We start from the raw sequence: 24537 nt of genomic DNA, 5'->3' as shown, positions 1-24537 counted from the left end.
GGGTTCAGCAGCGTCTATGCGCTGGTGTTCTTTTACAGGACTGATCTCAGCCCTGTAAAATGGGATCTCCTTTTTGAAAGGCCTGCTGAAGGCAAGTGCTTAGGCACTACTGGCCTAAGGAGCTCATTAGCATACATATATATGTATATGCCATATCTCCATCCTATCTCTCTCTGTATATCTACTTACTTATCTACGTACCTACCTACCTATCCTCTGTGCATCTATCCTTATTTATAGAATAATAACAACATGGGTTATAAGTTACTTATTTTAGCCTTCCAAAAATCTTGCCACGTAAATAGGCCACGGAAAAAGCACTGAGTCCATGGAGACTCTTGAAGGTTGGTCTACCATTTGTCATCGCACAGCCAATAAATGGTGCAGAGTATTCAACCCACATCTTCTCTTTCCTCCCTTTGCTGACTCTATGCCAGCCACCGACATTAGTTTATTTATTTTTTTAATAATAAATTTATTTTTTATTGGTGTTCAATTTGCCAACATACAGAATAACACCCAGTGCTCATCCCATCAAGTGCCCCCCTCAGTGCCCATCACCCATTCACTGCACCCCCCGCCCTCATCCCCTTCCACCACCCCTATTTCGTTTCCCAGAGTTAGGAGCCTTTATGTTCTGTCTCCCTTTCCGATATTTCCTACACATTTCTTCTCCCTTCGCTTATATTCCCTTTCACTATTATTTATATTCACCAAATGAATGAGAACATATAATCTAAATGTGAGACAAGATTCCATCAAAATCCTAGAGGAGAACACAGGCAACACCCTTTTTGAACTTGGCCACAGTAACTTCTTGCAAGATACATCCACAAAGGCAAAAGAAACAAAAGCAAAAATGAACTATTGGGACTTCATCAAGATAAGAAGCTTTTGCACAGCAAAGGATACAGTCAACAAAACTAAGACAACCTACAGAATGGGAGAAGATATTTGCAAATGACGTATCAGATACAGGGCTAATTTCCAAGATCCATAAAGAACTTATTAAACTCAACAGCAAAGAAACAAACAATCCAATCATGAAATGGGCAAAAGACATGAAGAGAAATCTCACAGAGGAAGACACAGACATGGCCAACAAGCACATGAGAAAATGCTCTGCATCACTTGCCATCAGGGAAATACAAATCAAAACCACAATGAGATACCACCTCACACCAGTGAGAATGGGGAAAATTAACAAGGCAGGAAACAACAAATGTTGGAGAGGATGCGGAGAAAAGGGAACCCTCTTACACTGTTGGTGGGAATGTGAACTGGTGCAGCCACTCTGGAAAACTGTGTGGAGGTTCCTCAAAGAGTTAAAAATAGACCTGCCCTATGACCCAGCAATTGCACTGCTGGGGATTTACCCCAAAGATACAGATGCAATGAAACGCCGGGACACCTGCACCCCGATGTTTATAGCAGCAATGTCCACAATAGCCAAACTGTGGCAGGAGCCTCGGTGTCCATCGAAAGATGAATGGATAAAGAAGATGTGGTTTATGTATTCAATGGAATATTCCTCAGCCATTAGAAACGACAAATACCCACCATTTGCTTCAACGTGGATGGAACTGGAGGGTATTATGCTGAGTGAAGTAAGTCAATTGGAGAAGGACAAACATTATATGTTCCCACATTAGTTTATAACTGCTCCCTGAAGGTATCCGGTACCCTTCTTATGGGTCTTTGCAGCGATTATTACAGTTATTTACCACGCTTTTCCCTCAGATATTTGATTCGTTCCCTCCCTCTAGCCTGTTCAAATCCCACTTTCTAGTGAGGCTTATCCTGTCCACTGTTAAAATCGAAAGCTGTGCTTCTCTCTGCCCTACTGCCTCAATGCTCCACATGCTACTTTGTTTTCCATAGGAGTTGTGACTAACCTACCAGATAGTTTACACGTATGTATTTTTCTCCCCTCCAACTAGAATGTAAGCCCCACAAAGTCAGGAATTTTGCCTTTATTAAGTCTAGTGGAGATCCAGAAAAGTTTAGGGTCAGCCAGAACCGGGAATAATAACACAGGTGATTTGCTATTTTAGTGATTTAGATCAGAGCTGGGCTGATTATTGAAAAGGATCTGTTCTATTGCGCTTAAGCAGCAAAATAAATTCTAAGTAAACTGAAATTTCTAACACTTACAGACAGAGCAGGCATGTATGTGCTCTTTTTCCATTTGTTTCTCCGGGCTCAAATCTGTCTTCTCTGGGTGAAGTGGGAATGTGTAAGAATGATTGGCCTAAGTCTAAACTAAGAAGGCACCGAAGAAAACATTTAAACATTCTTAAAAACTAAAATCATAGGGTGGTTTCCTTGCACTCATCATGGGTTATTCAACCTGTATTGAGGTCAGAGTCGGGGGAGAGGAGAGCGAAGCACAGAGGGTAGAGGCAAGGACGAGTCACCTCATCTCTCCCTCCTTTGGACCTTCCTTCCTCCTGGATTCCCATCCCTTACACTCAAAATGCAGATTTCAGGAGTCTGTGCGTGCAGCCAGAACCTGTGGCTACTTCCACATTCCAGTCACTGAGACGCAGAAAATTTGGCATAAAGTCTGGTTCAACCCACCACACTCACATAGGTTAATTCTTTCTCTACTGCCGAGACAAAAAGACACACGAGCAAAGGCAGATTAGTAAGAACAAAGTTTTATAGATATAGAAGTGTATCTACATAATCTGGGAAAGATAAGAGCCCGCTGAGGCTCTGATACAGCAAAATCCATTTACTATTACATATGACATGTGGAGGAGTATCTGTTCCGTAGATGTTGAGATTCATGACAAAAGGAAGGAACCAGTTGGTGGCGGTTTCTAGACAGGTTATGAAGGGACCCTAGCCATGCCCTGAGCACAGAACAGTGGACCAAGAACTTGCACACACGGTGCTGGCTCACCAAAGTCAGAGGGGTGCCCTGACTAGGGGCAGATCCACGTGTTCCAAGAGTAGAGAGTTCTAAGGTGCATGGTGGTATCCCCCATGGCACCATCAGTGCTGTGGCTTGGGGGGGTTCTGTGTGCTCTGTAGGAATGGGGGACCACTATTTTGTCCAGTCACAGCAGGTATGGTGCCGTTCCCCGTAGCACCAGTTGCCTTAGAGACAGGCAGGCCCCCAGGGTTCTGAGGGCGGTTGCTGATACAGAGGGCTGCCATCATACACATGATGAGGTTTTCATCTGTGTTTGCATCAGGTGGGCCCCCCTTATGCTGACATAAAGCGGGAATTCCAGGTCTTCCAGTCTTGGGAGTGATGTTGTTCCCTTCCTTCACGCCACTTACACGCTGGGCAGGTGGGCCCCAGGTGCCTGGATTTAAAGTAGCACTAGATGCAAGTCTAAATACTGGGACACTACCTGCCCTTCCTATAGAAGCAGCCATGCTGCCATGAGATGGATTAGAGGCTATTTGACCAAGTGGAAGAGCCGAAGTGGTGCTGGATGTCCCCTTCAGTCCTGCCCCAACGTCGAATGCTCCAGACGCCTGTGAGCGAATGGAACCTGGTGTGGATGCATTAACCCCATCCATGGGGACCGCAGGCCCCACAAAGGTCTGTGGGCCTGTAGTGGTAGCCTTGAGTGGTGAGCCACTGGGGACTGCAGGCGCCACGAAGGTCTGTGGGCCTATAGTGGTAGCAGGGACCGCAGGCCCCACAGACATCTGTGGGCCTGTAGTGTTAGCCATGAGTGGTGGGCAACTGGGGACTGCAGACCCCACAAAGGTCTGTGGGCCTGTAGTGTTAGCCATGAGGGGTGGGCCACTGGGGACTGCAGACCCCACAAAGGCCTGTGGCCATGTAGTGGTAGCCGTGAGGGGTGGGCCACTGGGGACTCCAGGCGCCACAAAAGCCTGTGGGCCTGTAGTGTTAGCCATGAGGGGTGGGCCACTGGGGACTGCAGACCCCACAAAGGCCTGTGGGCCTGTAGTGGTAGCAGGGACCGCAGGCCCCACAGACATCTGTGGGCCTGTAGTGGTATCCATGAGTGGTGGGCCACTGGGGACTCCAGGCCCGACAAAGGTCTGTGGGCCTGTAGTGTTAGCCATGAGGGATGGGCCACTGGGGACTCCAGGCCCAACAAAGGTCTGTGGGCCAGTAGTGGTAGCCGTGAGGGGTGGCCCACTGGGGACTGCAGGCCCCACAAAGGTCTGTGGGCCAGTAGTGGTAGCCGTGAGGGGTGGCCCACTGGGGACCGCAGGCCCCACAAATGTCTGTGGGCCTGTAGTATTAGCTGTGATGGGTGGTCCACTGGGGACTGCAGACCCCACAAAGGCCTGTGGGCCCGTAGTAGCAGCTGTGAGTGATGAGCTGGTGTTCCTAGTCGGACCTCCAAAGCCAGTCATGGTAGAATGAGGAGTGTGGAGAATACCTGGTGGCTACCCAAGGCCGTCTGCTTGTTGCCAGTGGTGCCAAAAGCAGAGCCCGCGAAAGCTGCCTGCATTGTGCTGCCTCCGGGGGGGTGAGTTAATGGAGTGGCCAGGCCGACAGCCTGTGTTGGGGCTACTGTTGTTCCCAACACGTAGGAATTGTTAGGCTGTTGCCCACTGTGACGTCCAATTGTGGGCTGAGAGGTGATTCCTGCGTTAGGGTGCTTAGAACCGGGGGCCTGGATGCTGGCTGACTTTTGAGGTAAACTGGTAGAGCCGTGGGCCAAGGCAGTGCTGCTACTGGGTGGTGCGTTGCCAGAACCTGGAAGTGCCTTGTAAAATGACAAATGGTTCTTCCGGGACCCTGGGGGGGCCTGGAAGATGACAGCCCGGGAGGGAGATGTGGTATCCATGGCATCGGGGTCGAGTGAGCGTTGGGGTTGGCAGAGGTGCTGCCTCCTGGGGTGGTGGCTCCAGAACTGAGGTTGGGCAAGCCAGTGGCGATAGGAGCACCGGGAAGAAAAGCTGTTTGCTGCCTCCCAGCAAGAGTCCCATGCGTGGGCTGAGGGGTGATGTGGAGGCGGAAGACTTGATGACGTGGGGTGGCGCCGGGGCCATCGATGTCGGTGCACTGGCGGATGCTGCGACTTTCGCAGGGCATCTCTGCGTCACACTGCCGCGGCCCCGGGCACACGGAGGACAGCTCATCCTGCGGTGTGGGGGCGCGCTGAGGACAGCCGGGCAAGGAGGCGCAGTGTCCACGTCCACGACAGCAGGTCGTGAAATCGGCTTGGAGGTCAGAGTAGCTGACTTTGCTGCCATGGTAGAAGTCGGCTTAGAGGGGCCAGGCTGGACTCCGACGACGGAGCCCTCTGTGGAGTGGCCTGGAAGAGGGGTTGTCAGGAAGAGCGGGGCAGAGTCTACACACACAGGGCTTGGGGATCCTTTTGTGCAGGAGGCGGGTGTAAGGAGGCCGAGGTGGTAGGAGGTGTGGGGCGGCCAGAGGGAGCTGTCCTGGGCGGCCTGGTGGAAGAGGAGCTCCCTGAAGCGGAGTTTCCCCGATGGCCCTGGAACTAAGGGGAGGAAGAGAATCAGCAGGAACAGCAAGAGGAGGAGATTGAGGAACGACACGTCCTGGTTCCCGACCACCGCGTTGTGTTGGGGAACACGGAGGACAGATAGGATCGGGGCCTGCCAGGAGGGTCAGCCCCGTCGGTGGGAGGCACCGGGACGTGGGAAGCGGAGCGGCCGGAGGCGGAGAGCCTGCGTCCCCGGGGCCAGTGGGGAGGAAGGGGCAGGCTGAGCGGCCCGCGGTCGGCCAGGGTCTGTGTTCTGTCCTTCCAGGTGTCGTCCCCCGGACACTCGCTGTTCTGCAAGGGGCCCAGGTCCTTGTCAGTGGCAACGCAAGGAAGCTTAGGGGGTGGGGGCAAGTCCCCGCGACCCCCCAGCAGTGGTAGCGGTGGCGGCAGCGGCAGGCTAGGGCCATGCCTAGTTTCCTCTGGCGGTGCCCGCTGCTGGCAGATGCTGCTGGAGCCGGCTCCGGGATGAGACGCCTGAGGGCTCCTCAGCCTGTACGTCCTTCCTCCAGGCTCCCGCACGCTCTGGACGGGCTGATGCTTTTCAGTCTCCGCCTCCTCCGCGGATGTGTCCTGCGGCAAGGGGCAGCGTGGGGTTGGGCCCGAGAGCACCGCCGCGTCCCTGTCGGGCTTCCCGAGGACATCTCCCACGGACCGCATAAAGAGGTGGCCACGCGGCCTTCAGAGGAGGACATCAGAGACATCTGGGTGCTGTCCCACGGGCGCTCTCCTGAGGGGACGGGACGTGGTGCAGAGTTGCAGGGCTGGCTTGGTGGGGGCTGAGAATGCCACTGGTCTCCGGGGGCTCCGATGACAATGTATCCCTGTGTACTCCGATGTATCCCTGTGGCTTGGGGGCGGCCACTCCCACCATCCGGCCCTTTGGTCTCTACAGGAGCCTCCGTCTGTCCTCCGGGTGCTCTGGGACCTCCTCCTCCGTGCCCTGTGGGCTCGAAAGGGGGAGGGGAGGGGATGGTACCTGACTCGCAGCCCTGGCTACCTGTGCAGGTAATGAAGGCAGGAGAGCGAACCTGCGCACGGAGGAGGGATCCTCACAGTCCCCGAGGGCCGGAACATCAGGGAACTGCGCGCAGACAGCACACGTCCACCCGGGGGGTTCCCCCAGCTCACCGCGGGGAGGAGGCCCAGAGGGGGCACCGGCCTGGGGGAGCCGCTGCCGCCTCCTGGGCTCCGCGTGGCAGCGAGCTGGTACAGGCCTGCGATCCGCTGGGATGCCTGCGCCAGAGCAGGGGGCAGGTGCAGGGGCGGCAGGGTGGTGGCGGCCCGGATGGGCGGTGTCACAGGCTGGAGTGACCAGCGGGCGAGGGCGGGGCAGGGGCCGGCGGCGGGGAGGGCGAAGGAACTTAGAAAATAAATGGCCCATTTAGGGCTAGCTGTGCGCAGGGTCGGGGGTGGGAGCGTAAGACCTTGGAGAGGGTCTCCAAGGCGTCTGACTCCTCTCCAGGTCAAGCACACAGGGAGCCTCTGAGCGGTGCACCCACGTGCTAACGCATCACAAAGCCGCCCACGCGGTCCCGTGCAGCCCCGCCCTGCTGCCCTGCTGCCTGCTGCCCTGAGAGGCCTGCTGCACCACTTCCCTGCGAGGCTTGCAGTCGGGCCACCAGTGTCACCCGCCAGGCCGTTGACGTTTCTGAGCAGACACTGGACCCTGAGCTGACTGGATGCTGCCTCCTGTGACACCCCTCACTGGCTGGCAAGTTCTTTTCTTTATGGGAATTTGCCAAAACAACATTTACAACGTACACTGCTACTTGGGTCACGGAGATCGTAGTGGCATAGCCGGGTGGAACCCAGCCTGACTGCTCCCAGAGCTCTTACTCAGGAGTGTGTGTTATCATTTTCTTAAAATTAATTTTTACTTTTCGTAGTTCTTAGGGTACTTAGCACGGTGCTGTACTTACTCAAGCACTGCCCAATATTAGGTATTCTTTTGTTTGATTCGTAAATTGATCAGAGACCACACTGGGCTCTGATCTTAGAAGACAGAGGTCATGGACCAGCAGTCGTCAGCATAGCATCATCCCACATTCATAATTCAGCCTTGCAGCTCCGATGTGGTCTTTGGTCTCCTTTGCAGGATCCAAATGTGTAAGATCCTATGTAAAGATTTTATGTAAATCTATAAGATTATATTGTAGATAAATTGTAATCTACCTGAAAGGAATGCACCAGTGGATTGTTGCATATGGATTAGAAGCTGGTTTCTCTGGCCTCTAGGACTATGTCTAGTAAGGCATCTCATTCATGTCTAGAAAGCAAATACAGCATTTATTGTAAGTTAATAGTGGAGCAATGTAATGGATGGATTAAAGTAAGATCCTTATCGGTCATTATGAGTATGCCAACCAGGTTCACCCTTCACCTCACCCATATGGTTGGCACCCATATGTAATTCGAGAAATTCTTATGCCCAAGAGAGGAGACATACTCTTGGGCATCTGACAAGGGAAACATGTATTATTGCCTAGGAGCTGGAAGCTTCAGCATGTGAGGAAGATTTTAAAAATCCTGGCCAAACACGTGGCTTTACCTAGTTTGAATCTTGTTTCTTTGGCTTACATCATTGAAGTGTTTTCTCTCTCACAGGGCTGATGTTGCCTTTCAGGAATATGACATGCAGAAGTTTCAGAACCAAGAATCCTACTGGCCAGTAAGAAAGATATATGTACATTTTAAAATGTCATATATTTATTTTTATATTTAAAATAGCACTGGACATAATTCATATGTACAAAGTTAGTTTTAGCGTTCTGTTGAAGACATTCCTCTTATGCATGTTAGAGCGAATTTGACTTCCATCCCCAACACATTTTGAGGTTGGTAGGACACAGAAGGTTTCAACCAGACTCAGGTTCTGTTTGAAAAAAAAGGAGAAATGTTATGAGCCCTTTCTAACCTCTCTAGGAGCAGAAATGATTTACAGCTATGACATTGAGCCATAATTCTTTGATATCATTTGGGAAGAGTTCAAGAAGGCACAATTTCTTGATTTTGTTTGTTTGAACAAAAATAGCAAGGTGTGGAGTTTCCTCAAAGAGTTAAAAATAGACCTGCCCTATGACCCAGCAATTGCACTGCTAGGGATTTACCCCAAAGATACAGATGCAATGAAACGTCGGGACACCTGCACCCCGATGTTTCTAGCAGCAATGTCAACAATAGCCAAACTGTGGAAGGAGCCTCGGTGTCCGTCGAAAGATGAATGGATAAAGAAGATGTGGTCTATGTATACAATGGAATATTCCTCAGCCATTAGAAACGACAAATACCCACCATTTGCTTCAACGTGGATGGAACTGGAGGGTATTATGCTGAGTGAAATAAGTCAATCAGAGAAGGACAAACATTGTATGTTCTCATTCATTTGGGGAATATAAATAATAGTGAAAGGGAATATAAGGGCAGGGAGAAGAAATGTGTGGGAAATATCAGAAAGGGAGACAGAACATAAAGACTCCTAACTCTGGGAAATGAACTAGGGGTGGTGGAAGGGGAGGAGGGCGGGGGGTGGGGGTGAATGCGTGACGGGCCCTGGGGGGTGGGCACTTGACGGGATGAGTACTGGGTGTTTTTCTGTATGTTGGTAAATTGAACACCAATAAAAAATAAATTTATTTAAAAAAATATAGCAAGCTTGTACAAATTTTGGGCCCAGATTTCTTATAGGAACTCTGAAAAAGGTGATCATGTCAGACGTATGTGAAAACAATAAATTACTTTCATATTATTTCCATCTTTTTTTTTCTCAAGGAGGGAAATTTAAACATATAAGAATTATTAGTACTTCAGGACAATAAAAGGAAATTTGGACAAGGATATCCCAGAAAAATCTACCTCTTCATTTTTCTTGTCAAATGAGAGAGGAGGGACAAGGTGCTTTGTTGAAATAAAGACCATTCTCTTATTTGTCCTTGTAAGTCAAAATAATAGTAGGTGACAAGTGGTAATTCTGAGATAATTTGGCTTGGCAGAAGCAAACATGTTGAGACAGAATTTGTCAAGGCAAAATATTTTTTTTAATGATTAATTTAGTCATTAATAAAAATATTTTAATAATAACAGCAATTTATAGTTGCCAGGAAGATTACCTCTCGTCTGACAGTTTATAAAGTGCAATCTCTGATTACAGCAAAGGAAGCCATGGGCGGGCAGCCTTGATGGAATTTATAGTAGTGACAGTGAACCATAGCTAACAACCTGTGTTTGACCACTCATCCCCTGTTCCCTCCTCTTCCTCACCAACAATCCATTGTAATTCACACAGAGTTAATAAGGAGGGCAGACTGAAGGATCCATGGAGCTCGTTAAATGAACTTTTATTCCCTAAAATACCTTTTGTCCCCTTGTTTACAGCCCCTCTTCTCTCTTCTCTTTATTATAACCAAGGCTCAGCAGAAGCAAACTGGCTTTGTGCAGCCCCTTCTTAGGTGGTCTTTTCTTGATCATTTTATCACTCCTACATTTCACTTTTTGCCATCTAGAAATGTATCAAAACCTTTCTGTGGTGGATGACTTCCCCAGTCTCTTGGTGTTGATTGCTTTAATTTTGGAATTTCTACACTTTGTTAAATATGCTGTCAAAAGGAACAGAAAGTAAATATGTTTTTCTGGTCTGCCATCTTGAACTGAAAATACGTGTTGATTTTAGCACTCAGCATTCCCATGGGGGGGGGGGGACCTCAGAATTCACAGATGTAACATTCAAGACTTCAACTTTTCTTGAGAAATCCCTAAGGATTTAGCATGTAGTAATTTCTTTTTTTTTTTTTTTTTAAAGATTAGTTATTCATTCATGAGAGACATAGAAAGAGAGGCAGGGACACAGGCAGTGGGAGGAGAAGCAGGCTCCATGCAAGGAGCCCAATGTGGGACTTGATCACGGGAATCTGGGATCATGCCCTGAGCCAAAGCCAAACACTCAACTACTGAGCCACCCAGTCATCCCAGGATGTAGTAATTTCTAATGGGAAAATACCTGTTTTCATGATAAAATGAGATAATGAACATGAAAATCCTTTGTAAAGTTTAAAGCTCTATAACAATGTTTTTTATTATTTTTTGCTATTTCACTGTGCCTGATGTTGTTTAGGCGAGAAAATGCCTTCTGGTTTTACCGTTTCAAAAAATAGACCGTATTTTTCAGTAGCTCAATGAAAATGACATTGTTCTTCAAGGGTAGGAGTAAAGACACAAATGTTCCTTGACACATATCACTTTATAATATTTTCAGCAACTAAGTTACTCATGTATTCCCCCTTCCAGGTTTGTTGAGGACCTACCACCAACCAGATGCTTTATATTAGGTGTTGGAAACATTTTCCAGGTTTTAAATATTTTAGGCTCTTTGGGCCATGCACAGTTTCTGTAGCTTCTTCTCCTTCTTAACAACTTCTCAAAATTTAAGAACCATAATTATCTCGTAGATCCTACAAGAATAGGCTGAGAACCTAGTTTGACCAGGGGACCGTTATTTGCTAACCCCTGCCCTACACCTTCACTGATTAGAAGGCACATCTTTTATTATTATTATTATTATTATTATTAGTTATTATTATTTATTTATTTATTTATTCATGAGAGACACAGAGAGAGAGGCGGAGACATAGGCAGAGGGAGAAGCAGGCTCCCAGCAGGTAGCCTGATATGAGACTTGATCCCAGGACCCCGGGATCACAACCTGAGCCAAAGGCAGATGCTCAACATCTGAGCCACCCAGGTGTCCCAGAAGGTCATCTTTAGAAATTCACTTCTTTAAGCCAGTCATCGGTTTTCCTGATCTTGTCTTTACTCCCCTTCAGTCTCTAATAACATGGCATCCAGAGAGCTTCTATTAAAACATAGTTCAAATCGTATCACTTAAATCTCTTTAGTTGCTCACTCAAGGCAAAAACCGAAGTCCTCAAAATGCCCCTACAGCCTTAGCAATCTAGGCCTCCCAACTTCCTTTCTGAGTTCATTTCTTTTTTCTCTACACTTTGCTCACTTTGGCCTCCGCACACTGAGATTCTTTCTGTTCCTTGACTATTCCAGGTACGTTCTTGCCTCTCTGCATGTAACATTCAGTCCACAGGTATGTACATTGCTGACCTGCCCATCCTGGCAGGACAATTATAGTGTTTATCAAGCTTTTACATTAGTAGACTCAGTTTTTGTGATTCAATGTTATAGAAAGGATTAAATTATACTCCTTTTTTTTATTGCATATGATGTCGTTTGGAAAATCTTTGAAATCTCTAAAACCTGGAGGCAATCAACATAGTAAATTATGAGATAATCTGTAGCTCCTGGAACTTTTGGTAGTAGCTCCTGAGAGCAAAGGAAAATAGTCACAGGAATTGTCAGTTGTTATTTGGAGCTTTAATTTCAGAAATCCTAGATTCCTACATTGGGAAGGGACTTTAGAAATTTTACCCCTTCTTCCATCCCCAACACATTTTGAGGTAGGTAGGACACAGAAGGTTTCAACCAGACTCACGTTCTGTTTGAAAAAAAGGAGAAATGCAGAAGCCAGCTAGTGGCCCCACCTGACAGCAGACCACAGCCAGCACCGACTCGAGAGCCCACCCAGCAGCCCCACCTGAACATGTAGTGCAGCCCTTCTTAACCATGGTGCCCAACTAGTGGTAACTCCCCTGACCTCAGAGTATGAGCCTTGCCCAAATTTAACCAAAAGGGTGAAAGATCTATACACTGAAATACATTATATGTAGTTAGCAATACTATATTGTATAGATGGAAGTTGTTAAGAGAGTAAATCTTGAAAGGCCTCATCATAAAAAAAAAGTTATGTAACGTGCTGGATGTGTTAACTAACACTGCTGTGGTAATCATTTGCCATATATACTTCTGTCAATTTATCATGTTGTATGTCTTAAACATGTAATGTAACATGTCAGTTACACTTAAACTAGAAAAAAATTTTAACACACAAGAATTTCTATTTCTCTCCCTCTCATAAACACACACACACACACACACACACACACACACATACACACACACCCCAGTCCTCAGCCCTGCTCCTAATCAACTGCTTTAATCAGATCCTAGATTATCCAGGATAATCTCCCATAGGTAAAGCCAATTGAATAAATATTTCAATCACATCTGCAAACTCCCTTCACAGCAATGCCCAGATTAGTGTTTGAATAACTGGAGATGTAGTTTAGCCAAGCAGACACATCAAAAAGAAAAAAAGAAACTATCATATCACCTTCTTAACATATACATATATATATGTATGTATGTATGTATATATATATGAGGTTTAAAAAGATTATTTAAATTCAGAAATAATAGCCATTCATTCAATACCTCTGCTATCATAACAGAAGTATAAACACTAAAAGCCAGGCAAACCTCGGATTTTTTTTCTTGTCAAAGAACAAATATGTTTTAACAGGCAAAAAACATTTATGATTAATATCATTTTTCCCTAGACAAAAGTAAGAAGTCATCAAAAAATAGTCAAACATAGCTATTTACAATGTATTGCTTTGCTTTCCAAAGGAAAGCATTAGCTTCCATATGGCTCATAAGTCAGCCTCAACATGACCAAGGACCAGAGTTAGGAAAATACGGGGCATCATAAATGACACAGTGTCTGAGACGCCAGAAGTGGTCATATTTTATTATGATTCAAAACAAAACAACTCCAGTCCCATGCCTTGAAGGGGACAGAGGTTAGAAAAACATTGGCAGTTGTTTTATGATCTTCCAGCTTTGGAAATGGAGGTCCCTTTGGACAAGCAAAGCCCCTTTATCTGCCTGAATTGAGGACTGACAGTATTTTATCATGGTGCAAGAGGTTGATTCCAGTTGTGTGATGGCATACATCCTCTCTGCTGGAGTTGAACACTGTGGTTCACAAGGGCCAGGATTCCTTCTCCTCCTTTTTCTTTCTTTTTTTTTTTTTTTTTAAGATTTTGTTTATTTTATTTATTCATGAGAGACACACAGAGAGAGAGGCAGAGACATGTGCAGATGGAAAAGCAGGCTCCCTCTGGGGAGTCCGATGCAGGCCTCGATCCCAGGACCCTGGGATCATGACCTGAGCCAAAGGCAGACGCTCAACCACTGTGCCACCCAGGAGCCCCACTCCTTCTCCTTCTTTTCTTTTTTTTTACCTTCTCCTTCTTACCCCGAGCCTGCAGTGGCTCAGTACACTTCCCTCAAGTGACTGTTCTCTGCAAGCCATAATCATCTTTTCTTGTCTTCTTAACACTTCATATTAAAAGCTGCCTAGTGACTTGTGTGAATCTCTAGCATCAGAATGAAAGGAGCAAGAAGAACCTCAAAGGATCCTAAAGAAGAGATATTACCAAGGAATCAAGATTCCCATAGTAGATTCCCCCACTACCACCGCTAGAAATAAGGAGCAGGACCAGACAAGGAATAAGTATTTCTTACTGGCCACAGGAGTGAGCCTACAAGATTCATAGGAAAGATGGTAAAGAACTTACAGTCCTGGCCTTACAGAGAGAAGAGGCCACAAGGAGCTTGAGAGGTCAAAGGTGATTGGGATCACTCAATGAGCAGCTAGGAGAGTGTTGGTGGCACAGCAGGCCTATGTAGATAGCAGCCGCAGGACATGTTTTACACAGCATCCTGGAGGAGATGGTAGGGAGCAGAACCACACAGTAGAAGCACATAGAATGGCATAAATTGTATGTAAAATAACCTTCCTATGGGGTCTCCCAGAAAGACTGGAAAGGAGAAAGCGAAGGTTCAAGTAAAGGCACCTGCTGAGCCCCCTTGAGCTCGCTGCTGTCTCAGTACTACTGGAGGTGATAGGAAGGACCTATCATCCTTTTGGATCTCAGTTCTATAATTTTTGCACAATGAGCTTTCAGACCTTTTTCAAGTATTCCTTTTTCCAGGCCAGGTCTGACTTAAAAGTTGGACTGTGTCCAGGGTCAGAATGGGTCCAATGTAGAAACCAGGCTGGGTCTGCCTTAGAAACCAGATACCAGGTCCAGTGTGAGGCCTTAGGTGAGTAAAATTTTGTCATTAGGCTGAACAACGGTTAACCTTACCAAAGATAATCTTGGATTACAATTGGCCACAGTGGAGACAATTTAACCCACCTAAGTTTATCCATGTACAAGAAGCCCCAAAGACAAAGGGGTCTTAGCCAAATGCTCATCATGAGGGGTAGAGGGAAAGTTATTTTTCTTCCTCTACAGTTTCTAGTGATGATGATGGGACCTGCTGGGACACCTCACTGTCTCTAGAGCCTACAGGCAGAATTCTGGGAAAACTGGCTGAAGTCAGTAAAGAGTGAGAATTCTTACCAAAATCAGCTCTCCCAGGTCTCTGTGAGTGGTGCCTGGTCAAGAGGGGAAGGTAAAATTTTACTTAGTCCCTTTCTTTCCAAATACGATTGGCAGGCAAAAACATTGGTAAGAGTTACAGCTCTCAAGTGTGCCTTGTGAATTTGCTTTTGGGTACCATTTGTCGTCGATCCGTTCTCTCCCGGGACAGCCATGGCCTTCTTATTTGTCACACTTTGTATCCTAAGGACTTGACTTGCCAACCGTCGGGTTGGGGGGCTGCAAATATATAGCTGGGCTGAAAGGGGGATTGCATCCCAACTGGGGTCCTACTGACTCCTACTGACTGTTGCCAGCTAGCGTAACAGAAAATTCACAACCGCCTAACTGCTTCATTTTCACTAGGAATGAAGGAATTCTAAGGGTTAAAAATTCTGTCTAGTCTATGCAACTGAAATGACGAGAAATAATAAGAGGAATAATCTTTATCAGGGAAAGAGGACACATTTGGCGAAGAAAAGGTCTGAGCAACAGAGATACATTTTTGCTAAAGGAGATGAAAGTAATTGTGTCCTGAAGTCTGAGTGGTTGTTTCAGAATGGAAAGAGGAGGTAAAGGGCAGACAAATGAGATGCAGGAAGTTGAGCAGGGAGGATGGGGAAGAAAGGCACCCGAGAGAGACAGAATTTCACCTGTGTGGCCAAGTCAGCTAAAAACGCAATGAATTCATGATAGTGGGTTTTTAAAATAAGCTTCAATAAATAGTTTACTTATGTGAAACTAAGAATTTCCTTTCATCTGCTTAAAGGACAAAGTTCTCTGGATCTATTGGTCTGTTATTAATAAGACCTATGAAAGGTTCTTCTTTACCTTTTAAGTGATCTGTCTAGAAGAGAGATTCTGTGTTTTATCAGAATTCAACTCCTTGGGCATCTTGTCTTTACCAGATCTTTGATTACTTCATAAAACTCAGTCTTCTCGATATTGAAAGAGTTCAAGTCTCACAACTATGTAACTATCTGTATTTGCCTTTTAAGTTTTTTAATTATTGCTTGGGTTAGGTGGATATTTGGGGGACATACTTCTCAAAAATAAAATTCTAAATCAAGTTTTCTTTTTTTGACTTTGAAGTAACTTTGGGGTTTGCAGAGGGTCCCTGAATCATCTCAAAAGATTTTTTTTTTGGTCTCTTCTTATAAAAACAGAGATGTTAAACTATTTGGGTTTGTTTTATACATTAAACTACAGGGGAAACATCATCAAACAAGAAGTAATGCTAAACCTTCTTTAGTTTATAATATATGGATATATGTTACTAAACATAAATATTCCAGAAATTGTATAAAATTCCTGAACATCTGGGATACCTGGGTGGCTCAGCGGCTGAGCATCTGCCTTCGGCTCAGGTCGTGATCCTGAGGTCCTGGGATCAAGTCCCGAATTGGGCTCCCCTTGGGGAGCCTGCTTCTTCTGCCTGTGTCTCTCATGAATAAATAAAATTTTTAAAAAAAATTCCTGAACATCTGATATGTCCTAGTACAATAATGTTTGTAGTTGTAATTGCAGTTATTATCTTAAAACCATCATGTCAAAGAAATAACCAAATTCCCTTGTCATTGTCATTATAACAAACTCTCCCCTCAGATTTTTAGCCATGGCCATTTTTAAGTCTTTTGTCTTCTGGACAATTACCGTTTTACTCTGATGCCTTTGCCAAAGTGCTTCATCTTCAAGAAAACTCATGGGAAGGACTCTGATGAGTACAACTTAGTGGTAACTTTCAGATCATACTACTGAACAGGGTCAGAATTTCAGAACTTGAACAGAGAAAGTGACAGCTTCACAAAATCGTAACAAAAGAATCACGATCAGTAAGAATTAACTACATGGGACTCAATGAACTGATGAGGATGATCCGCACTTTTTATCCCTTGTGCGGGACCTTTAATGTTTTGCTTTTCCAGATTTAAGGAAACCTTTTATCTCTTTTCTCTTAAACTATCAGCGATTTGGAAAATACACCTTTGTGAGCAAGGATGAAACATTTATCTTTTTCTTCCTACCTGATGCCACCGGAATTCAGAAGCCCTCTTCTTAATTTGATGGCGATAATAGTTATTTGCAGAAGTTCAGTAAGAATCTGTTCTTGCAACAGGAAACAATCAGAAACGTTGGTTATACTACCAACATTGGAAAACATTCGAAAAACCCATCCTGGTACCTTACTTACTTACAGAACAAGGAGATGAACAGCAAAAAACAATTCTTCCACAGATTTGACATCATAACTTAAGAGTTTCACATTGAGACAAAAGCAAGAATATGACCAAAAGCCAGGAATTGTTAATTAAACAAGGAGGTCGTTAGACCGATATAGCTCTAATGCCATGGCAGCCTAATTAAGCAAATCAGAATCTAAGCCTGCAAATGCCTCAAGAGCATGAAATCAAGACACTTATAAGAACTAGGGACATCTGGGTGGCTCAATTAAGCATCTGCCTTTGGCTCAGGTCATGCTCTCAGGGTCCTGGAAGCGAGTTCTACATCCGGCTCTCAGCCAGGAGCCTGCCTCTCCCTCTCTCTCTACCCCTCCCCTGCTCATGCTCTCTCTCTCTCTTTCTCTCTCTCTCCTCTCCCTCTCTCATGCACATGCGTGCTTAAATAAATAAATAAAATATTTTTAAAAATGACACTAACAACAACTAATCACAAACAGCCAACCAGGCTTTCACTGTAGCAAATCAAGAGCTTCCTTAGTTTGTTTGGACCTTTTCTCTATGCAAGTGTCTCACCAAGCTCCTGTCGATGGAGCGTTCCTGACCACTTCTGGCTTGGTGCTGCCTGATTTGAATAGATTTTTGCTCAGATAAACTCAGGCTATCTTTTACTAGCATGAACGCTCTGCACAATGTCCTGCGCAATCCCTACCACTCCTACATGTCGTTTAGCAGCTATATTTCATATTTTTGTGCTTCAGTGACATTTGAGCTTGAGGGCCTATCCTATGTAAGTGAGTGCTGGCTGGGTCCAGGGGTAAGTGGTTCAAGCACAGGCCAACTAAGCTCTTAGGCCACTGCTGCTGCTACCTCAGCTCACATATTTAATAACTGGCAATGTTATATTTCTGCTTTCCTAGGCCTTCCATTCAGGATGCCAAAGTTCATTTTTTAAAAATTTCTAATGATTTTCTTTATTTATTTGAGAGAAAGGGAACTCATGAGAAGGAGGGAGGGGCAGAGGAAGAAGGAGAAGCAGAATCCTCAGTGAGCAGGGAGCCTGATGGGAGGCTCAATCCCAGGACTCCAGGATCATGACCTGAGCCGAAGGCAGAGGCTTAACCAACTGAGCCACCCAGGCGCCCCAGTATATCAAAGTTCATTACCAGCAGAATACATAGTCATGATACATACTCTTTTCTTCTAGGATACATACCTTCACAGAATCTTTGCCGGTGTGATTCAGAGAATCACAGCACACATACATCTTTTTTCCAATTTATTTGTTTAATTTGAAGTATCTTCCTTCAGCGTAGAACAAAGGATGAAGTAGTATAAATCCTGACACAAAAGTATCTAATATTTTTCCTTCAGCTTAGCGGTGTACAATAAAGCAACAAACAGAAGGCATTAAGAGCTGAATTATTTTGAAATTGCTTACACAGAACCCCAAACTACTTGTCAAAGATTTTAAGAAATGGATGTTAGGAAGACAATGCATATATTTACATGAATCTAAGAACATTTTGTAGCCTCCTACAGTTGAAATATACTAGGCCATAATAAGCCTCTAGACAACATTCAGATCATTTCTGTAATTTAAATCTCTTTTGTACTAACTTCATAGAACAGCATAGACATCAAAACATCCAATTTGTGTTGGCACAAAAAGATTCCATTATTCATTCATTCATTTTGAGATTCTTAGTTGCAAACCAAAGAAACTGTTCTAGCTCACTAAAGCAGGTAAAGATATTTTATTAAAGGACATAAGCCTCAGAATTTCTGGAAAAGTCACAGAGGCAGGCTTGATGACCACTCTTCCCAGTAAAAATTTTCAAAAGAGCATGTGAAATGGTGCCAGCATCACAGCTAGCATGAGGCACAAGGCCGTAGCTTGCACTGGTGATTCCAGGTACCGAAGACAATTTCTGGAGTCTTCTAGACTGTGCCTGTGAAAAGCTGAATGCCACTGTCTGTGCATGGCTACAAAGTATGATGGCTAGGGAAGGAAGTTTCTGGGCTCTGCCACTGTGAGTCGTGGACTCAGAAAGTGAAGAATTCCCCCAAACAAAAGAAAGAGGTACAAAGGTGCCAAAAAGTTAAAATAAATAACCAGTGCTTCCAACAAGCAAGAGGGCACTAGACACAAACTGATGAAACGATAAGGTAAAAGAAAACACCTTAAGCAACAAATTGTGCAGCATCTATAGTTTTTTTTTGGGGGGGGGGAAGGTAGAACAAAAATCAGGAAGTTATCACATTAATGAAGATACAATCATAAACCCTACAAGTGATGCAAAGGAGAGAGATCCAGGTCTCCGAGAGCTGTTATCAATGGGACCCAACTTGAACTGGGGATCCAGGAGACTTCTTGAGGAAATTATTTCTGAACTGAGTCTGAGGAAGGAATGAGGTAAGCAGATGAAAGGAGCTAAAGAACATTCCAGAACATTCCAGTCAGGGGAAGCACATATGCAGAAGGCCTGTAGTGGAAGGGATCACGGCAAGTTGAGAAGGTAGAAGAACTGGGTATTGATTCTAGATTAAGGTTGATGAGGGAGAAGAGTGTTGGAAGTAAGATAGAACTAGGGCAGCCCCAGTGGCCCAGAAGTTTGCGCCACCTTCAGCCTAGGGTGTGATCCTGGAGACCCAGGATCAAGTCTCCCACATCAGGCTCCCTGAGAAGAGCCTGCTTCTCCCTCTGCCTGTCTCTCTGTGTCATGAATAATTTTTTTAAAAATCTTAAAGAAAAAAAAAGGAAGTAAGATAGAACTAGATGAGGCCATATATCTTTCTTTATTATGAAAGCAAATGTGGAAGTCTTGCGCTGGAGAACTCTAAAATAATCAGATCACCCTGACTGTTGTGCCAAATGAGCACTGGGAGGCAATGGACATTGTGTGGTTCAGGAGAGAGGTGACAGTAGTCTTGTTTCATAGAAGACACATGGAGAAAGCCCACAGGCCCCGTGGTAGTAGACTACTGTCACTCTCGCTTCAACATTTATGTTCCATTTTAATCAGCTTTCCCATATCTGTTATTTTGCAAAACTGAATGACATACTTCCCGAAAATTTTTCTAAATTTGAGAAGTTTAATACCATAAATTTTCCTTTTTTTTTTTTTTTGAAACTGCATCTGGGATGACACTACAGAATATCTGCAATTCATAGCCTAATGCTTTTGGACAAATTGAGATTCTTTGAAATTCAGAATTTATTATAAAATGCATTATGGTTTCCAAACAATACTGGATGACCAAGAAATTAATTACAGTACTTATCACTGCTTTTTAGACTTCCCTGGAAAGTTGCCTTACCCTGGTTCTCTCCTCTACTAACTCTTCCCAATTAATTCTTAGCTAATTTCTGCATAAATAGCAATAGAACCCTCTGTAAGAATTCCATTAATTTTTTCTTTGATTTCTTAAATTTCAGTTAGGACTAAAGATTTCTTTGCATTAAAACAGCCTAAAGCATTAGATTCTAAAAAGTGGAGTTTGGAGCCAAAAGTCCTGACATTAAAATCTGTTTCCATCACTTCCCAGATATTTGGCATCTTGCAAGTTGTTTGGTTTTTCTCGGCCTTTGCCTCCTTAGCTGCAAAAGTACCATGATAGGGTCTCCAAATGATCCGTAGCAAACACAAATCATTGTTTCATCAAAGTGACTTGTATATTGTAAAACCATAGAAGCATGAGTGGTTACTAAACATGAAGATAATATACTAAACAGGGGAGGAGATGCAGAAACATTGGAATTCTTGCTAGCAAAGATAATATTCAAAATTTTTGCAGCATTTTAACAACATGTACGAAAGAGGTCACGACCATTTTGGTGGTGCATGTGCTCCTTCTTTCTGATTTCTCTTGCTGGTCTCTAACCTCAGACCATGTGAAAACCCCTCAGATCAGCCCACAGCAGCCTCCCGGGGGGGGGGGGGGGGCTATCCCCCAGAAGGCAATCATGGTGGTAAATTTAAAGAGGCAAGGAGTAGGCAAGTCATAATTCCTCTATAACAATGAACAATGAACACTTAGGATCCTCCGGTACACTGTTTTTTCTTATTTTTTTAAATGTATTCATCAAGTATTAATTATACTCCTCAGTTCAAGGCACACTGATCCATATGAGGATCTCTAGTTTTAATATTTATCTATTCCATTTTATCCCCATCTCCAAAGTAACCATTCTGTTGTGTTTATTCCTTTTTATTTTTAAAAGCTTAAAAATTGGATGTGTAATTTTGTTGGCATTTATGTTAAACTATGAAAATCCTTATAGATCTCATTCAGCTTCTATTTTTCTGAATGAAGTTCTTTTTTTTCTTTTTTTCAAAGATCTGATCTTATTTCTATGTACGTATCAGATGTGTTCTTTCTAATGCTTCTTCAGAACCCACAGTGGTATTCTCCAAGTCTGTTCTGTGTACCCAAAGTGCAAATAGAAGATCTGATCTTATTTCTATGTACGTATCAGATGTGTTCTTTCTAATGCTTCCTAAGAACCCACAGTGGTATTCTCCAAGTCTGTTCTGTGTACCCAAAGTGCCACCAACTTTCACCACTGTAAACAACACTGCGATAAATATCTTTATATTTGTCACGCCATAAATGTTTGAATTTGGAGGGGGGGATAAATTCTCAGGAGCAGAATTGCCAGGTCATAGCATATACATATATTTAATTTACATACATCATGACAGATTGTTCAGTGACTGTGCCAGTCTACTTCCCCAGGAAGCTTCCTGTGCACTTGCTTCCCTGACAACACTCAGCCTTATCCAGCTTTCTGATTTTTGCCAACTTAATATTGTTCATTTAACCTGCATCTGATTATTATCTCTAGCATGGCTTCTGGTACATGTTGGTTTTGAGAGTTTTCTGTAAATTCCTTGTTTATATCCTTTGCTTCCCTGCTACAGAACTGACATCAATTTACAGAATCTCTGCTAATTATTCATCCCTTGCCAGTTTTAGATGCTGACAACACCTCCTCCTAGTTAGTCATGGAGTAATCTGGCCCATGGTAGTCTTAATGAATGGAAAGCTTTAATTTTGATCTACCTATGGTTATCAACCTTTTGCTTTACTTTGTTTTTGAATTTTTTGAACTGTTTCGCTATTCCTAGGTTACAAGGATTAGCTCATACATTCCCTTCTATCAGCTCTATGTTTTTCCCTTTCCAATTTAGATCTTTAATCTATCTGGTGATCAATATTTATTTGGGGTTAGGTAGGGATCCAATTTAATTTTTCTGCATATAGTGAGCCAGCTTTCCAAAAAAAACTTCAACTAAACAACTTTCTTTGATTTGTGGTAATTTCTTTAAAGTTTATTAAATTTCCATGGATACATGTGTCTCTTCTGAGTGTATTATTTTCTTCCACTTATCTGTTTATCTGATCTTACACCAATAGCATATTGCTTTTTATCACTTTGGCCCTGCAGTAGGTCTTAATACCTGACAGGGCAAGGTCTCCAACTTTAAGACTTCTCTTTAAGTAACAGGCAGCCGTGAGCTTTTATTTGCCTCTACAAATTTTACTGCAAAATATTTCACTGTACTTTGGATTGAAATTGGATTGCATTTATATACTGAACTGAAGAAAATCTACATTTTAGTAATATACATTCATCCCATCCAGGAGCATGAAATGTTGCTCCATTTATTTAGATCATCTTTTATATCTTTCACTAGAATCTTTTTTTAAAAAAGGATTTTATTTATTTATTCATGAGAGACAGAGAGAGAGAGGGCGAGGGAGAGAGAGAGAGAGAGGCAGAGACACAGGCAGAGGGAGAAGCAGGCTCCTTGCAAGGAGCCCGACGGGGGACTCGATCCCAGGTCCCCAGGATCACGTCCTGGACCAAAGGCGGGCGCTGAGCCACCCGGGCTGCCCTCTTTCACTAGAATCTTAAAGCATCAGGAAATTCATGTGAAACTTGGAAATAAGGCCCAAAAGATGCATGGAACATGCTTTTAATATCATTTGGGGATAAATGCCACAAAAGGAAAGGATTGCTATGAAATGTATCTGGTTTATCTCACCATTTACTATTACTGAAAGGTCTCAGACTTAGTGAGGTTACATTTTAATTTCTCGAGTTTCATCCAGTAGGTGCAAATAATTTTGTGACTGATCAAACAACTCCCAAGATTTAAGGTCGGTGGTACATTTATGTTATAATCAATTCAATAATTTTATCTTTATATTTCTCTACTAAATTGCCTATAAATCCCTGGATGCTGCTTCTTCTTCTTCTTCTTCTTCTTCTTCTTCTTCTTCTTCTTCTTCTTTTTGTTAATGAAAATACGCTTTATTACATCAAGTAATAAATACATACAAAGATGCAAACAGTTTTAGTCATTTTCTTCCAGATGTTTGGATCAACTTACAGGTAAAGCACAACTGAAATCCACAGTCTTAGTAGGAAAATTTTGGTGGGGGAAGGGGAGTTCTTGTTAGGTTAGGTTTGGTAGGTTGCGCTTTCTTCGGTATTTATAACTTGTGCATTTTTTAAATGGACCTCAAAGCACTAATAGTCATGCAAGCAAATGCTTAATTAAGCTCAAAAGAAGTTACATTAAGCAGAATCCACACCACGGCAAACGGATGCACTCAGCACAAAACCCTGAGTTGTATTAGCTTATGAAAGAGAAGGTAAAACCATCTGAGTAACTTAAGTGTACTCCGAAAAGAGGGTGAAAGGGGCTGGGGTATCGGCTGGGAGACAGGGATCTGTTACGTGCATCTTTTAAATCAATGCTTCAAAATCAGAAAACGAAAAACCAAAAAATAAAAACAAAGAACCCTGGGTAATTCCTATTTGCAATGTAAATCCTCGTCAACTGCAAAGTATTTCCCAGTCTCAGAGCCTCCTGAACACGGGAGGGACACGGGAAGGAGAAACCAAACTGCTACATCTTGAAGACAAGAGTGTCATCTGCACGTGGGGGACGAGCTGTGTCTTCTGGCCTTGGGAGAAGCGGAGAACCCCCCGCTGCCGGGCAGCTAGGACCCGGCCTGCCTCGGTCGGAGCCCCGCGCCCTGGGCCCGTCCCGTCCCCGGCTGAAGGATGCCTCGCCGCAGCCTCCCCGCGCTCGCTCCCGCGCAGGTGGGTGCAGTCTCCGCCCCGGCTCCTCAGGGATGGCCGCAGCTCAGCGTATTTGCTGGGGGGGACCGGGCTGTTCGCGGTTCCCGGGTGTAGCCTAGAGACGGTGGCCCGGAGCCACGCAGCAGCGGGCGGCCCTGGGAGGGTGGTCGGACTGGTGGGCGGGGACACTCGGAGCGGCGCTGGGCGGGGGCACGTCCGCCTGGTGAGACCCGCCCGCGGGCGCGGGGAGGCAGGGGGGGGGCGGGGAGGCGGGGGGGGGCGGGGGCGGGGGTGGGGAGGCGACCCCGGGACCCAGGGCCCCGCCGCCCCCCCCCCCCCCCCCCCCCCCCGCGCACTTGCTGCTCCCCGCTCGGCCGCACCGGCAAACACCAAATCCCTGGCTCCGTGAGGGCCCTTCGACCTGACCCCGACATGAGCAGTTCCCTCATTAATTACTTTAGAACCTTGACACCGGTCCA

This window comes from Vulpes lagopus, chromosome 7 (assembly GCF_018345385.1).
Source record: "Vulpes lagopus strain Blue_001 chromosome 7, ASM1834538v1, whole genome shotgun sequence".
Classification (NCBI taxonomy): Eukaryota; Metazoa; Chordata; class Mammalia; order Carnivora; family Canidae; genus Vulpes; species Vulpes lagopus.
Note: the sequence above shows the minus strand (reverse complement) of the source record.